The sequence below is a fragment of the Protopterus annectens genome, chromosome 1.part2, assembly GCF_019279795.1.
Source record: "Protopterus annectens isolate FY-2018-M chromosome 1.part2, PAN1.0, whole genome shotgun sequence".
NCBI classification, from domain to species: Eukaryota; Metazoa; Chordata; order Ceratodontiformes; family Protopteridae; genus Protopterus; species Protopterus annectens.
The window spans coordinates 883,973,190-883,991,721 of record NC_056727.1 but is presented as its reverse complement, the minus strand read 5'-3'; the positions used below and the strand labels follow the sequence as shown (position 1 = coordinate 883,991,721).

General features: G+C 39.2%; 1 protein-coding gene across 2 annotated transcripts in view; it reads right to left on the bottom strand.

The window, feature by feature from the left end:
- Window positions 1-18,532, bottom strand: part of TMEM35B (transmembrane protein 35B) — a 602,314-nt gene that overhangs the window by 194,046 nt on the left and 389,736 nt on the right. The gene's annotated exons all lie outside the window — the stretch shown is intronic.

Genomic DNA, 18,532 nt, shown 5'->3' with positions numbered 1-18,532 from the left:
CACATCATGCACTCTTTTGGCTTTTCCCGGTTAGGGGTCGCCACAGTGGATCACTGGTCCGCTTATGAGTGGCAGTGGATTATTATGGTGTTGGGTTGCCAGCCCAGCGCCCGACCTTCGGAGAAGGCATACACAAGCACCTACCTGCATGTCTTTTAACGTTCAGTAGATCACAGGGAGGACATGCAGATTCCCCACAGAAGGCACTCCAGCTGAGAATCGAACCGGAGAGCCTCTTGCTGTGAGGCGACAACACTAACTGCTGCACCACCGCGGCCAACCCAAATCATAAAGTGATTAAATGTTTCTGTAGAGTCATGGTCTACCCAGTAAAGAACATATAATGCTAGGCTGAATGAATAAAAATATAACCTATCTAGGGACAAACACACACTCACAGTCATGTGCACACAGACGCACACACATACACATACTCACATGCACGCACACAGACGCACACAGAGATGCACAAGGACAGACACACACACATGCATGCACACAGACACTCACACACGGGTGCATGCACACACAGACGCATACATACACACATGCATGCACACAGACACATACTCAAACGCATGCACACAGAGACACACACACTCACACATATGTATGCACACAGACACATATGCATGCACAAAGGCACACACACACTCACACATATATATGCACACAGATACATATGCATGTACAAAGGCACACACAGACACACATGCATGCACAAAGACACACATACACACATGCATACACACAGACACACACATGCACGCACACATACTCACATGTATGCACACAGAGACACACACACTCACACATATGCACACAGACACACACACATGCATGTGTGCATGCACACACTGACACATACACATACATGCATGGCATACACAGACACATACAAACACATATGCATGCACTCAGACACAAACACACATACATACATTCTGCCTGAGCTGTATCACTCCTGAGTTGTGCCCCAATAGCCCACTGCAGTGGTAGTGATTAAACAACTCCTGAAGGAGGCTCTACTAGAGTAAAAACATCTAGGAAGTCCTTTTTATTTCTTCTCTTCTTGGACAGTAACGCTCAGGCCAGCTGCATGACTAGTGTGTCAAATCTCAGGTCTTTACAAATGTACATGACAGATTCCTCCACAGACACCTCCATGGACACATCTTTCTCAGGTGGCAGATACTGCATAAATAGACATAATTTGAAGACTGCTCTTCTGCTCATCTTAAGATCATCTGCTGTCGAAAGACCATACTGTTGAGCAGGGTCCTGAACTGTTTGGGCTGTTTATTACTCAGATATTACCAGCTGTTGCCTGAAGTAGAAAGGCTACACTAATGAACTCACTGGTTAAAAAGACATTAAAAGTTACTACTCTGCCTTCAGTTAGAGGATGACTTGCTTTAGGTGCTACATCAATCAGCACCAGAGGTGACTGTACTTTGAAACAGCTGTGGTCAACAACATGACAGAAATACTTCACACTACAGCCACAGCTTCTGTACAACTAGATGGGGTTTATTTGGAAATAATTATTGATAGGAAACTACAACCAAAGACATTACCAATATTGTAATCAGTGTTCCGCAAGTTATTTCATATTTACTGTAGTGGTCTCTCATACAGTATTAAAAGTAATTGGGGACAACAAATACAATTTTGGAGAAAGTAGTCCAGAGGTTACCAAGAGATAGAATACAAGTTGAAGACCTCCATATTTATCACCAGAAGTCCTTAGGTATCAATGAAAATTTTGACATTAGCAAAAAAATTTGTAGTTCTCTTCAGACCTCTATGAATGTTGTAGCTTGTTGGAAAAATGACATTATTTTAAGTCTAAAGGGAAGAACAAAGTCAGCTGTTTGTGGAAAGAAGTAGTGGGACACATACATAATACTTTTGTTTTTGGAAATATGAAAATTCAGTGACTGGGCTGGTGATCCAAGGTTTTCTGATGAGCCAATAAATGTTGTTCAGGTTACTTTATTTTACTTAGTTAGCAGCTCACAATCATTCTCTTTGATATTAGGCCAAAGCAACACCCACATCTTGTGTCCCTGAAAGCATTTTACATTATATAATGTTGAAAATGTTTCTGGCAATGTCTGTATAAAATGTACATAATTAAACAAAATGAACATGGAAACTAAAACAGAAAAAAAATATTTGGGTGACTCTGTATGAATTGCTGAAAAATGACTTACTATGAGAGTAGGTCACTTACTCTTAGACTTGCTCTCTGAGTAAGTGACTTACTTACCTGACAGAAAATCTTTTATAATCTGTAACCTGCTGTAAGCCCATTTATAAATAGGCCTTACACTGAAGTAAGATGCTTACACCGAGAAAAAGTCTTGACTCGCACTCAGAACAGATTTTCACCGGAGTAAGTCATTTACACTGAGAGCAACTTTTTTGGCATCGGGCACGTTGTCACTTTTTACATATGTTTTAGCTGTAAACGTTCTAAATGGATGAATACACTTTTTTTATTTATTACTTATTTAATGTTATTACCTACAAATTTTCTAATTGGCGGAGTAGATTTTTTTAATGATCTGTTTGTTTATTTATTGTTATAAGCAGCAAATGATATAATTGACTGAGCAGAGATTCTTATTTATATACTTATTTATTTATTGTTATCATCTGTAAATATTCTGATTGGCCGAGTATTATTAGCTGTAAATGTTCTAATTGGCTGAGAAGAATTAGTTCTGATAGTGGATATAGGCCTAAGGGGCACCATTTAGAAAAGTAGAAAAGAAAAAAAGACACATTCAGTATCCTGAGTTTTTTAATCTCAGTACTGTCCACTATCACTTCCGCTTCAGGCATTCACAGTACAGCCTTAGGGCTGAGCTGAATATACAAACACAGAGCAAAGGTTTTCATTTCAACGCTGATGAATATTTTACACACCAAATGTCTTTCAAAGTTCAACAAGCATTTTGTTCAGGATGTCAAAAAATGAAACCAGAAGATTCTGACACAGCTAGACTACTAACCACACAAAAATGTAGTGCTAAAAATAGCGTAATTTTGTTTTCTCACTTTCTGTATCTGTGACTTTATAAAGCAAGCACAATGCCATTGTTTATAAGGCTTTGCAATGCTACAGCCATTCTTCTTCCCTTCAGTGATACAGTGCATTGCTTGCATTTCACTGCACTGTCATGTCATGTCAAGGTATGAAGAAACATCTTTAAGTTATCACAAAAATGGCAGATGTAAACAAAAAGAGAGTGAGAGAAAGAGAGATTTTGTGAAGTAATGTGTTCTTTAAGTTCTGGAAGAAAATTATGAAAATGAGCAGTACAGGCTGCATTCACTTGTTAAATCCATAGTTAAAATTTTGGTTGCTGTAGTATATCTCCTCCACATTTTAGGCACAAACGTCTATAATCTTGTTCAGGCTCAGTGAATTGCGCTTGACAGACACAAAATCTTTACAGATGTAAAAATACAGTTCAGGCCAGTATGTGACAACAGTACTGGTTACACCAGTGAGGTGTTCTGCAAATAACAGCTAAGTCTGCAAATCTTAGAAGAGTAAACAAAGTCCACCAGCCTGCACTTTGCTGGGTTTTTTCTTTCTTTCTTTCTTAAAAAGTTTAGCCATAAATGTTCCTCTTCCTAGTCTTCATAGGTGCCTCACAACAGCAGGAGCCATTTTGAAACCTTCTTTCCCCTTCATGCTGCTGAGCATCTGCTGCTCTGTGTAAAGTAAACTTTTGATTCTTTGGCATTAGCTGTTTTGTGATGTCTTTTATGTTGCCTTAACTGCTTTAAATCTTACAATATTTGGTGATTATTCTGTTGCTTTATCTGCTTTAGGTCATATAGTATTTTGTGATTATATTGAGATGAATATTGCTTGCATATGCAGTTTTGGTGTACTTTTTCTCGCGACTCTAGTTTTGTGAATATTTAAAGTCTATTTTCCCCGTCGTAAGGAGCTTCAGCACCTTATGATCACGGGTAGCTTAGCGTTTGAATTGTACTCATATTATTTCTTGTTTTTTAATGAAAGAAAACTGTAAATGTGAATATTTACCAACTAAGTTTCTTGTTGCAAGGAGCAACAGGCACCTTAACTTCACATTTAGATGTATCTATAGTATTTTCACTGTAATTTCTTGGTGTAGCACTAAAGTAAAAGGAAGAACTATTGCCTGAAAGTGTACCAATTGTTGTCCACAGTATCCTGGATTTCTGTTTTCCTGCTTTGTGAATTATTGCCTTGTGTATGTCTACACTGTGCTGTTGTTAACTACTGTTGTTCTACATTACTTTATGCATAGGTGTAAACACTGCTGTGTTCTTAGCTAGCTGTGTGTGTAAGACACTCATACAATGGAAATTAATGCTAGGTATACTGTCTCTGCCTACCTGTATTAATTTTTTCTCTCTACCCATGGTATTTTTGTCTCTCGCTCTTTTCCTGAATTACTTGCTCATAACTAATCTCCCTCCTCTCTGTTTTTATAGCCCTAGTGGATTTTTCCCTGCGGTTTTCTCCTGGCCACAGTACAGGCAGCACAGGTTTGAGGACCTTAACAGATACCCTGCAACTCTAACTATCTGTCCGGAAGCCACCATTTTAAGCTTAAAATAATACCACTGAAGTATGTGTCCCAGTAAATAACTACTACATAAGCTAATCTTTTAATTAATGCTAGGCTTTATAAGCACAACAAGAATTTACAGTGGTTTTTTTGCTAGTCACCACGAAAAGCAGACGCCAGCAGCTCCTATCCTTTCTCTTTGGTTACCCACTATCCTCATACTGTTTCTGTGTATATTCTCCTGTTCTGCACTTTACCCTTCCCTGAATTCATTTCTAGCCTCACTCATAATTGCCTTTCCTAGTGCACCTGCCCTATTTTACTGTCTTCAGACTCTTGCATATTAATGTTTTTTTTATGTTTTGCCCTGCTTTTAGCTGCTAGTAATACCTCTCTCTCCCCCTACAAAGCCCCTCTCTATTGTAGCTTATTTTAACCATACAGCACTGGGTTTCCTTCAAGTAAATCTACTTGTGTAGCTTGAGGCCAGTGTCTTTTTGTAAGCTTACTTCTGCTCATATTTTATTTCTTTTTTTTTTATTTCTGGTGAGTATACATTTAGAAACTTTATATCCTTGTCTCTCAAGCTAGTTTTTCACTATCTTTTCTGATTGTTTCTATGACTTCATCTTGACCAGGGCGTTAGCCTCGCTCCGTTCTCCCTCGCTACGCTCAGGCTCACTTCACTCCCCTACCCTACCCCCATTACCACCCACCCCCATTACAATTACCTTTATACCTAACTATCCCTCCCCTTCCTGTCCCACTGGCCACTACAATTCCACTTCCTGCCTATTGCCACAACCACCTTACTATTCTGTCAATCTTGTCAGCACCACTTCATCTATACCACTGTCTCTCTACCTACTCTATCTGACCATATTTTATTCCAACATGTATTATTTTCTAATATCTTTTACACTACTCCTTATTCTCTCTATCTCCACCTCTTACCACTCCAATCTCTCTGACCCACTCCTATAGTCACCAACTTCTCACAACATATATCCAATTACTTCATCTTTTACTATCTCCCCTAATCTATTTACTACCTCTATCTCAAGTCTATATAAACTATCCATAATGTAGGTTCTTAAACCTTCCCACAAAGCTAAGTCAAAACTATACAAACTCCATCTAGCATCGACTACACACTCTCTCCTCACTAAAAACCTACTTTGTTCTGGAGATATCCATCCCAACCCTGGCCCCTCTTCTCTCCCCAAAACTGCCTCTACACTACCCCCATCTTACTCCTTTAACAGTCACCAATCTCAGTCACAACAATCATCTCCATCCAAATACTTAACTATTTACTCATTGAATATTCAGAGTCTAGCAAATAAAGTCACCGAGCTGCACTCATGGATAGCTCTCAATACACCTCACATCCTCTCCCTATCTGAAACCTGGCTCAAGCCACACATCTCAAATAGTGAAATACACCCACCAGGTTATAATATCTTCCGATCTGATAGACCTGTAAAAAAAGATGGTGGCGTGGCCATCCTCTACTCAAACATTCTTAACCTCTCACCATACCCTTCCCCAATTCCTGACTTCCTCCCAGCTGAAATCATCATCCTTAACTGCCATCTGAATCCCCACAAAAAACTTGCAATTGCCTCTATCTACCTTCCTCCTGGTAACAATCTGCCCATTCTTGAAAACATCCTATCCTGGTTTTCCCACAACATACCATATGAGACACTTATCCTTGGTGATGTCAACATTGATTGGTCCAAACTCACAACTGACTCCCCCCAACTCAGTATCCACCTACACGGCTTCCACCAACTTATAACATCTCCCACTCGCTTCCATAAAGATTCCTCTTCCAGCTCCATCATAGACTGGATCCTTATCAATTCCCCCCACCAATACCACAATCCCACCACCTTACCTGACTCCCTCAGTGATCATCTCCCTACCACCATCTTAAGACACTACTCCCATATTCCTAAACCCCACCTTATTAAAGACTGTCGAAAACTATCGACTTTCAATTCATCCCAATTTAACTCCATTCTCCACAACATAGATTGGTCCATTCTAAAACACCTCCCCCTAAACGATGCTGTAAGCACTTTCAATAGCATCTTCATGAATACTCTAAACTCCTTAGCTCCCTCTAGGAAGATCAGAGTAAAATCAAACCATGCTCCCTGGCTCTCCAAAGAGACTAGGTCCCTTATGAAACAAAGAGATCATGCTTGGAAAACCTGGACTAAAACTAAACAACCACCTTTTCTTCAAAAATACAGGCAACTGAGGAACCTTGCAAAAAACATACAACTAATGACAAAAAGTTATACTATAGCTCTGCTCAGCTTAACAACAAATCCAATCCTCAAAAATTTTGGTCAACTCTCAACAACATCCTCTATCCTGGAAAGCCCTCTAATCCCTCCCCATACCATAATTCTTCCTCTCAGGAAACAGCTACCCTCCTGAATAAACACTTTATCTCTTCCATCCAAAATCTGGTAACCTCTAAGCCAAATTCTACTTCGACACCCACCTGTCCAAGTCCCACTAACACAACTTTGTTTTCTTTTGAGCCAGTTCCCATTACTTACATCAACTCTCTACCACTCTAGCTAAAACCTTTCTCTCCTTCCACAAGCTAAAACCTTGCTCTCCTTCCACTGACAATCTATCTCCTACATTCCTCAAACTTGCTGCTGACTCAATTGCCTATCCTGTATCTATACTAATTAATCAATCTATTCTGGAATCAACTGTCCCCACCCTTTGGAAATCTTTCTTCACTATCCCTCTTCATAAAGGTGGAAATTCCACTGACCCCCTCAAACTACCGACCCATTGCCATTCTGCCCCCCCTCTCCAAGATATTAGAAATATGTATTCACTCACAGCTTCTCAATCACCTCGTCACACACCACTTACTTACCCCTACCCAACATGGATTTTGTCCTCACCACAGCACCACCACTGCCTTCCTCTCCTTCACTCATATCATTGCAGAGGCCCTAGACAACAATAAACTAATTTCCTGTCTCTTCCTAGATCTCTCCAAAGCCTTCGATACTGTCTCTCATCCTCTACTACTATCCAAACTCACAAATCTCCACCTATCCCCCTCCACACTTGCCTGGTTTAAAAGTTACCTATCTGGCAGGGAACAATCTGTCAAATGGCTCTCATCCTCTTCACCTTTCCTTCCCATCTCCACTGGTGTTCCCCAAGGCTCCATCATGGGACCCCTTTTGTTTAACATCTTCACCAATGATCTTTACACCTCATGCAAAGACTCCTCCCTTATTCAGTATGCCGACGACTCCACACTTATATCCATCTCAAATAACATTCCTGAACTACACTCCCTGACCCAACAGGCCCTACTAGCCACTGAACAATGGCTCTCTCACAACCTATTGATCCTATATCCCAAAAAGACCAAACTCCTACTTTTCCTTCCCCGTTCTCTTTCTCATCACAAAACCTCCTTTTTTATTACATCTTCTAACAATACAAATATCCAACCTGACACCCACACAAAACTCCAAGGGTTATTATCGATGAAGAACTCAAGTTCAACCTACACATACTCCAATGTATAAAAAAAGCAAACCAGAAACTAGGTCTGCTATATCGGAACAAAAAATTCCTAACCCCTGAATCTAGACTTACCCTGGGCCAGGCACTCCTCCTCCCCACCCTCTTATACACCGCCCCAGTTCTTACCAATATCCAGGCCTCCACTCTAAACAAACTGCAACAGACTTACCATAAAATAGCCAGATTCATTACTAACTCCCCATACAACTCACACCACTGCATTTCTTTAAACTCTCTCCAATGGCTTGAACTTCCCCAGTTTCTGCTATCTTATCAGTTTCATATGCTACACTCTATTCTTTATATACCCTTCTTCTGTCCATCTCTATCTTCCTTAGTCTCCATCTACATTCCATCCTGGACCCTCCGTACTTCTAACCAACAATTACTTGATATCTACCACCCAAAAAGGTCAGTAGGCAAACTACTCTACAAACACTCCCTTGCCCATGCTTGGAACAAACTTCCCCTTGACTTACGTTCACTCTCCCACACCTCATACTTTAAAAATGAACTAAAAGCTTATTTTCTCAATTCCAGAACCTGCCCTTGCCATGACCCTACCTAGTCTTCCTTCCATTTATGTACCCTCAAAAGGACTATACTTAGTACCTCATTATACCTCTCTCTCCAATGTGTCTACTATGCATTTGCACAATTTTCTACAAACAAAAAATATTGTTAACCTATTGAACTATATCAATGTAAAATTGTTACTTAGCTTCTTTTTAATGCAACTTTAACTTTATGCATGTATCCCAACAAATGTGAATCGTTTTGCTATAGCTGCTATTATATCAATATTGTTTAAAATTGTACTTGTTTTAAAATGTATTACTGGAGCTTTTCTCCTCAGGTCTCCACACTGAAAATGGGCCACAAGCCCAGATGGACAAACCCGGTTAACAAATGCCAATAAATAAATAAATAAATAAAACACCCAATTTTATGACTCAACATTCTGTATAAAAGTTGTAAACAAATTCTGTTCTAATCAGGAGGGATTTCTTCAAATAAAAGCAAGATATTTCTCCAAACTGGGAAAAAATATGCTTGCATCTGAAAAGACAACAGCTGTGACATGAATGAGACAATCTATAAGAAACTGCCTGCAGTTTACATTCCAGGACAAGACACTGAAAACTGCCAAAGTTACAAAGCAATGTTCAAGAAATTAAAAGTATGCAAATAACTTTCATGGTTTTCAGTGTTGTGACCAAAACTTCAAAATGCGTTACTCTAAAATCACTACCCCATATGTCCATCCATCCATCCTCAACTCCTTTTTTTCCATTTTGCACATGAGGTTGGGGTGTCACTTTGCAGTGACAATCATCTTGAGCCAAAGTTTACACCATCGAATGGCTAGTCCTGCCATGGTAGTTCATTTGTACTACTCACTCATGCATACACTCTCACCTATGGCCAATGTAGAGTGTCCAATCCACCTACTGCATGTCTTTAGAACTGAGGAGGAAAGCAGAGCATGCTGTGTAAACCCACGTGACCATGGGGAGGACATGCAGACTCCGCACAGAAGGCACCCCAGCCGAGAATCGAACCAGAGAACCTCAGTGGGGATTATAAAACTTTTAAAATTCTGCCTGACAAATGCACTTACTGTCTATGACAAAAATGTGCCACATTAATAATGCAGATCACAAAATAAGATCCTCATGTTAAAAATAAAGTTAAAAAAGCAAGCTAAAGCTAAAAAATCACATCATAAAAACACAGTTCACCATGGGTCCAGTTTCCCCTGTACATACATATAAATTTAAAGCAGTAAAACTAGAACCAGTTTCCATCATTAAAGAACAGACACATCCCTGGGCAACACTAAAAATGTAATTATGAGCTAAAGTCATGAATAACAGCCATAAACTATCAAAGGGCATCAACAAAAGAAAATACATTCACCATCTGTCTAGTTCAACAAAGGTGCATAGGTTTCAATAAAAGGAAGAACACAACGGCTTTATGATTAGGAAAAATAGATGTGAGGTTGATATCTAGGAATTATACAATAACCTAAATTAAGTAAAAAATCAAGATTCATACATCAAGAGCTGTCAGCCAAAAAGGAAATTATGTTAATTACACCACCCTTGAACTCAGTCTCACCTATCATTACTTCCCAATCATTAAGAAGTATTGTGATGCATGTGAATGACAAAGATAATGATCGTCAGGATTTGGAAGAAGTTTTTTCCTTTGCCTAAAATTGACAAGGTCATTATGCCATGTGGAAGTACTGTAAAAATAGCTATGGTAGATCCCATTCATTTCTCTTTGTATAGAAAAAAAATCACCACAAAATCTGGTGTAAATGAAGGACATGCTGGAGAAATGAATTCTACTGTATACCACAGACAAGACAGTCACCACAGGGAATCACCTGCCTTCCTGCAGCCATAGCAGTACTTCCCCAACAATGCAATTCTACTGCTGAGAAGAGCTTAACTGATCTTTAGAATATGTACTACTTGCATATTTATTTTGTAGTGTCCACTGACAGCATCAAAACAACTAGTTTGCTGCTAAAGCAAAGACAGTTTACCAAAAAGAGGAGTAAAGTCACTGCCGTGACACTACAGAATCATACAGTAGTACATGAACATATCTGTCAGAGAAAGGCAACTAATCAACGTATAACCTAAAAGTCTGAAGTCAAGTTGCTTCTTTGAAATCCTTGGAGCCAACCGGCTGACAATACAAGGCACTGTTAGTACATCCCTTTTACTCTTGAAGAAATTTTCCCACTGGCTTAGCAAAATATCCACAGGGATTTCCTAAAGTGTTACCAAAATCTAAGCAGAGCTTTAGCTGCTTTAAAGTAACTTGAGTAGAGTCTGCCTCACATTGTGTGTGAAACTACACCAGTCCACAAATTATCCATGGGCTCTGTATGTTAAATAAAGCACTGATCCGGAAACTTACTTTGAATATTATTTCTTGATATTTTGCACATTTTTGCTCATGTTACCACTGCTGTATATTTACTTAATGCTGGGGTAACAATCTTACTTGGGTTCTGCATAACTGCATCAATTAAGCATGCTTGTGCACATAAATAAACACTTGAAACAAGCCGGTAAGCAGGGGCACAGTGCACTTCCTTCTCTTTTGTGTCAGAAAAGCATCCAAACTAACTTATTCAAGTGATTAGGCATGAGCAGCATTTTGTGTTTCAAGCATGCATCTCTCACTGTCAGCCTGTTTCAGTTTACAGACTGTTTTTGTGTGTGTAGTACTGGCATGCTGATTTACAGATCCTCTTATTGTGTAGAAGGACCTTTTACAGCTGTTCTGAACAAATGTGTGAAGTCAACACATGCATAATGCATACATTATGGAAATGTAAATTCATGCAGCTAGAAGTTACACTACCCTTTGAAACACTAGCAACAGCTGCAGGAAGTTAAGGCTCAGTTATCAGAGTGGTTTGCATCAAACTGATAGCATGGTGATTTAACCTGATAAAATCTAAACAAATCGATTCAAGTAAAAAATATATAATATGACACTGTTAATTGTGTGATGCCTAATACTGAAGCTGGGATAAGTACAAGCAAATAATGCCTTTTGTAAAGCAAGCCAATAACTACCTGTAGATAAGAACGGAGAGGGAGAAATGAACAAAAGAAAGTTGTACATCTATTCTACTAAACATATTTAGGCATTTCAAGACACTTGAGTGACGTGGACAGCATAACATACAAGGCAAGAGTACATATATTCTGTTAGGCAGAACTGGGCAGCACTGTGTACATCTGATGAAAAATGTACGGACAAATCTATGTAACCAGAGTAAAAAAGGTCTCATCAGAAGGATGGACTATAATAATACAATAACAATAATAATAACAATAAATGGAGTGATGGCCCTGTGAAACAGACTATGTCTAGTGTGCGAACCATTCCCAGGACTTTGGCTGGGATGACATGATACAGCTTCAAGCATCTGCTGCAGAAAGAAATTACCTTCATGCCAGCAATAATGACACTGCCTTTTTGGCTAAAAGAATTAAAGGGTATACAACAAATCCTCTAAATATGATCATGCATCAGGTGATGTCAAACCATGGTCATGGTGACCAGATTTCAAAAGCACACAATCACCTCAAGACTACAGTGTATTTCACTACCAAATTCAATTAACTATCTCCCACTCCCATAATTCCACAGTCTCTCCCAACACTCCTATAATTCCAATGTCTCTAAAGAGCTGTTAAAAGTTAGGAACACATCTGCATGGAATGTAATACCAAGTAATTACCAACAAGAAAGTAAGAGAAGTCCAGTGTTGAAAAGTTTTCACACAAGAATTTCATTAGTGACTGAAGAGATATTGGTGATGGATGAGATATTGGCAATTATTCTGCAGCACTGAAGTGAGAGCTTCAAAAAAATACCATATAATGGCACATTATACACATCACAAATACAAATATCTCTCTCTTAAATGCATGGTGTATAAAAATAAATAAATATACAGCAAAAGAAAGAAAGGAAATAACTACTGGATTTAACAGACTATCTTGACAGGCCTGTTAATCTAGACACACTTACTATGACCTATGCATGCCTGCATGCATATTTAGGCAACACTGCCACCTTGTGGTACGATTAAATATTTTCTCTTTCTGATCATTTTTACCCTCCAAACCTATTAGTACTACAAGAAAATTACAAATTTCAGGTTGTTCCGAATAATTTTAGTAAACATTTTAAAGATGTTCACTTTCTTCCAGACCAAGTTGTTCCATAAATCACAAAAACATGTTTCTTGACTGGCTGTGTGGTATTGTGCTTGACACAGTTTAGTCATTAACTTCACAGTCATCCATTTAGACATTTGACAGCTAGACAGTTGAGCTAGTCTAGCAATCCTTTTGAGAAATCTCCAAGGCACAAGGTGGATACATGTATAAATACAAAACAATATCATGAAAAAATAAAGCAATATCATGAAAAACAATACATAATGAAAAATAATACACACATCTTGTCCTGCAGTATACCATATAGATGCAGAAGTTTTGGCTTAAAAATCATGGTAATTTGAATACCACAGCACAATTAACACTGTTGGCATTGTGCATTTAAGGGACCCAAGATCTTTGTGAGGGGAGCAAAGAGTATTCACTCTGTACAAATTAGGGCTAGTAGTTCCAAGATCATGTGGCAGAAATAATGGCCACCAAGCAGAGACATGAAATTTAGGTCTGCTGATCCAAGCTGGTTTAAATGAAAAACAGACATGTCTGTCAATCTGGAAGTTCAGGTATCAGAGAGAAGAGTTTTGCAAAGGTGGCAAGAGAGAAGTTCCTTAAGGAACTCTTTGGTAAGTCTGTGCTGGGCCACAGCTATGACTTTCATCAAGTATAAATGTAACAAAATAGCAGAAACATTAACAATAACCACAGAATTACTAAGGCTCATGTGAAACTAGTACCTGTGATTGGTGAAAACTACCTGAAAACTCACCAGATGAGGCAAAGAAAAATAATTCTCCATGAAGACAGAGAATCCCTTCCACAAAGGAGAATATGTCTATTGAATTAAACGTTCTAGCAGCTCAAAGACATCAAGACCTATTCTGGGCAATCCAGCAGGATCCAGGAGTCAAAATGATCCTGATTAAACTCAAATAATAAAAATACATTGATGACACAGTCTTGATTTCCTGGCATTACTTCTGACTGTATGAACCCCTTATACAATATATATATATATATATATATATTGTATATACAATTATTTGTGTACACTGCCATCTACTGTACAAAGTTTGATGCCACACATCTCCAATGTAATGCATAAATATCTGCATAAGGTTCATAGGTTAGTACTATGCTAACTGCCCTTGTGAGCCATTTTAAGCCTAGCCAATTATGCCTTGTGAGACTCAAACCCTGCACCTTGTGTTTATAAGCAAATACCTTAACCATTAAGCCACCCTCCCAACTCTAAATTGCTGCACAATCTAAATCCATATTTTTTATAAATACTCTACATAAAACAGTATTGGAAATGTAATGTAAACAGTGGAATACTACTTCATGTACTATATATAAAAATATCTCAAGGTCATAAATGTTATAAGTCTGTGTTTGCCTATAAGCTTAGGCAATGACTAAAAAGGATCCCTTGAACAATTCATCTCCCAATTAACAATGGAAAGTAAAAATAAATAAACAAATAAATAAATAAATAAAACAGAAGAGCAACCAGGCCTGAAGGTGAAATCGGCTGTCATCCCAGCTGAGGGGGACCCCTCTGGCTTGTACTGTGACAGAATCTTGCACTGTTAAGGACCTGGCAGCCAAAAACCACATCCTTGTTATTGATACTCTTACACCCCTCCTAATTCTTCCCTCTGTTTTCACCCAAGTTAGTAACAAAGACACAGTACATGATGTACAAATGATCATTTGTTTTAGGGATGGTGAGAGTAGAATGAAAAAATGTTCAAGCCGTGTAAATGTGGATATTTCTGCACTGCACATGTCAGAAAGCCAAAAACTATCAAGTCAGTCACACCTCCTTGAACAACTACAGTGACCCTCTAGTAGCTCAGTCTCTCACCTCATGACCCAACACTATAGCCATACAGCTACTCAACATAGTGGCAGGAGTGAGCTTCCCCTTGCTGGTTTGTAAACCATACCACTGCCATGTTGTCAGAGTATGCAATAATCACAGCTTGAGGGAGGGAGGGAGGTATGGAAGGTCAGTACAGTGAGGAGAACTGCTCTCATCTTCAGGACAGCAAAGTGCACACTGGCCTCATATTGTGATAATACATATTGGATCATCCAACATTGACAATGCCCTCCCCATCACAGTGCTAAAGTGCCTGTGATAATAGTCGTTAAAGGTTTGGGAAGCTGAAAAGTGCTATCCAGGAAAAGGTTTAAGTAGAGAAGTCAATAAGCCACGTGCCTCTGACACACGCTGAAAATACTGATTTGATCCGTCGTCACATCTAATCACTGGCTCCACCGAGTCCTTAAAGTCCACTGAAGGGCCTTCATATGATAACTTGTGAAGACAATGAGAAACACTGTGGCTACTATGAGTTCCAACATCTTAAGACACATGACTAGTCATCCACTGTTGGCTGAAAAAACTTGTGAGGCATATGCTGTGTGAAGACTGCCAGCCCAGCTAGCTAGAATTTTGTAAATAATCTTATGTCACTTGTAAATATTAGTATGATCCATAGGCTTGCCTTACAAATGTAAGTAAACTGTATGCTATGTACTGAGCTTCAAAAATGTAACTACAGTGTACCCTACTGGGAAAGAACAGAAATGGATGTAAACTATATGCCTGTGCAAATATATGTTTTAATAGTAGTAGCTGGAAAACCCTCAAGAAAATAAGCTGAAATTGTTTACGATTGTGTTATCTCTCAGTTTTAGCAAGAAGACAGAATGTCTACAGCTAGAGTTTCTTTCTATTGTCTTAAGACAGAAATAATTACTAGGTTTAAAATGTAAAAGTGTTAATTGTTTTACGACTTCCAGTTCTAGCTAAACATCTGAGAGATCACTATTTTGCACAGAGAAATGTTAAATTCTGTTGGTATCTGTTTAGCCTGGGAACTAGAGGCAGGTATCAAATGGTGATGTCATCTACCTAACCCAGCAGTAATGTGTATTATTAATTTAAGAACCATCTCAGTGAGAACGTCTGGGCATTTTGAATCTTGTCTTGGATCTGAACACATCCATCTTTAGCACTTCTCATCTGTATTTGCCTTGCTCTGTAAGTAAGACTTATATCATAGTCTCTCTCTCTGAGAGAGAGAGATAGGGATATAGTAAGATTAGTCTAGATATTTTCTGTATTTATGTGAGACTGTCCTGCAATGTTGTTTTAAAGTATTTTATGTGATTCTGAACTCTGTTGTCACTGTGTTGAGCTACTGAGTATTGTCTTGTGCTTTTATTATTTATTATTAAATATATTTAATTATTGTGGCTGGTTTGTTTAGAGACATTCAAGCTCTTAAGAGTACTTGCATATGTATTTGGTGACACTGTATAGGCCACTCTTAAATAGCCTTGCTGTTGGTCACACTTACCATTTGAATAATAGTAACATTACACAGTAGAATTGGTCCCCCTTTGGGAAGGGCCTTATAGCAGCTGATAAGTAAGTGTGTTTGGTGGCAGTGATTACTACCTTACAGTCTGGGCAGAAGGGGGCACAGTTAGTAAACATGTGCCAGCCTTCCCCCAGGAGTGTCTGTGTATTTGTATATAAATCAAATCTCAAAGTGTGTGTGTGTGTGTGTGTCAGCTACTTGGGCAGGGACACGAAGCAGTGGTTGGACAGAGAGGGTGCTAGAGGCTTTGGCTTGACCATTCAGCTGAGATCTTAACCCTATAGCTGTGCCAGTGAGGAGTCTTATTGTGGATCTAGAGAAAGAGGGTGAAACCAGCCCCAGACTCCATGTGATCTATGTGTGCTGTGAAGGGAAATTGTACTATACAGTGTGTACTTGTCATCCTCCCCAAAATGCATGTCCCTCACTGGTGTTAGTGGTGAGGATTGAGGCTCCTTGATTACTGGGCCAGTGCAGGGGCGTCACATGCTGAACTGGAAGAATCCTGTCCAGAGGCAGGCTGATTTCATAAAGAAGAGTATCTGTTGAACAATCTATAAACACGGGATCTGTACTGGCTACACTTGACCCTTTGCAATATTTAATATGATTCTTAAGGATTGCAAGAGTTGAAGCAGAGGATCCTAAGCAGAAATCACTTCCTCTGCTTCACAGCAGTGAATATGCTTCCAGTTTATTGCAACCATGAGAACTGATTCAATTCCGAATGGAAGGGCTTGGAAATGAAAATGTCTGGCTGCTTCCCAGAAGCAACTTCTTCAACTCCTTCAAGATCTTTAGATACAGGTGTGCATCTTGGAAGTCTAGTCAGCCATTCCAGTTTCCCCGTTGATAGACAAGACAGAATGGACTGCAACATGACAATCCAAAACATTTGCTCGAATAAACTGGCTGATCTTAAATCCAGTATTGAAAGACAAAAAGCTAATAACTGACTGTGGACCTTTCATCTTTTTTAATACTAAAAAGAACCTGAAATAGAAACATGACCCCCACCCCCCAGTCTGGTGGGATCACCTGGATGACTCTTTTCTAGCAGGGACTCAGAATCTTTGCTACAGCCACCCTCTTTTGATAAGACAGGACATCAGGAAGAGGAAGGAAGCGCTGTTGGATTGGGAGACAAAGGGATGCTGTTGCCACTAGATATTATGTCCAAGTTCTGCTTGTCGTGGAATAATATTCCATGCTGGCAGCTCATACTAAAATCTATCCAGACTCTTTTTCAACCTAGAAAAGTAGTAAATGGGACCTACAAACATGCCACCAATACAGGTAAGGATTTTATCTTACCCTTTCAATATCCTCCAATTTCTCCTTAACCTACAGATCTAAGAGACTGGTACCATTAAAGGGTACATGAAGGAACACAGTCTTGAAATTCTCAGTAAAGTCTGCAAGGCAAATGCAGGCATTTAAGCTCATCATAACTCCCGTGCACGAGTTACATGTTTGGTGAAATTATTCAACACAGAGACAGTGTCTGCATGGCTAGGAAGTTTGGTACATAACCTACTTCAGACATTGCTTCCAGTGTTTCTGATATGCCATCCTCAATCTCTTGCTGGTACCATAACATACGAGCCTTTTAACTAAGCTCACTAAGAGAATAAGTCAAGATGCAGAGACCTGCTTCCAAAAATGTTCCATTGTCCTGAATTCCCTCACTGTGGGAATGGATCACTCAGCCTTGAGACATCATAAACTTTAGGGTAGCCACTGTGAAAAAAGTATACTGCATACTCCAGACTTCGGATCCAGCTCTCGAGCTCCTCCCTCTACCCATAATGCACTATTCTATCCCCATTATCTCAGATCAAGTCTGTTGCCATACAGCCCTATATCTAAATAGAGATGACAGATATAGCCAACAGAAAAAGGAAGGGCTCAAACAGGGAATTGTAGGTTCCCAATACAGTCTTATAGGTCTCTTCAGAAAAAGATGGATGGGAGGAAAGTTGAGGAAGAATGAAAATGGACAACAGAGACGCCTAGTTATGGTGAGTACATAACTTTTAAATCTGATGTTGTCCCCTTCATTCTTCCTCAGTCCATGGGACAGAGTTCCGACCTACATTAATCTTGGGTGGCCCTCATGGAAGGATATTCCAAAGTACCGACGAACCAAATGTGGCTCTGTTTCAAGATATAATATCCAATTTGTAATGAGTAACAAAGGTGTGAGAACTGGACCGTGTAGCTGCTGAGCAAGTCTCATCAATAGATGTTC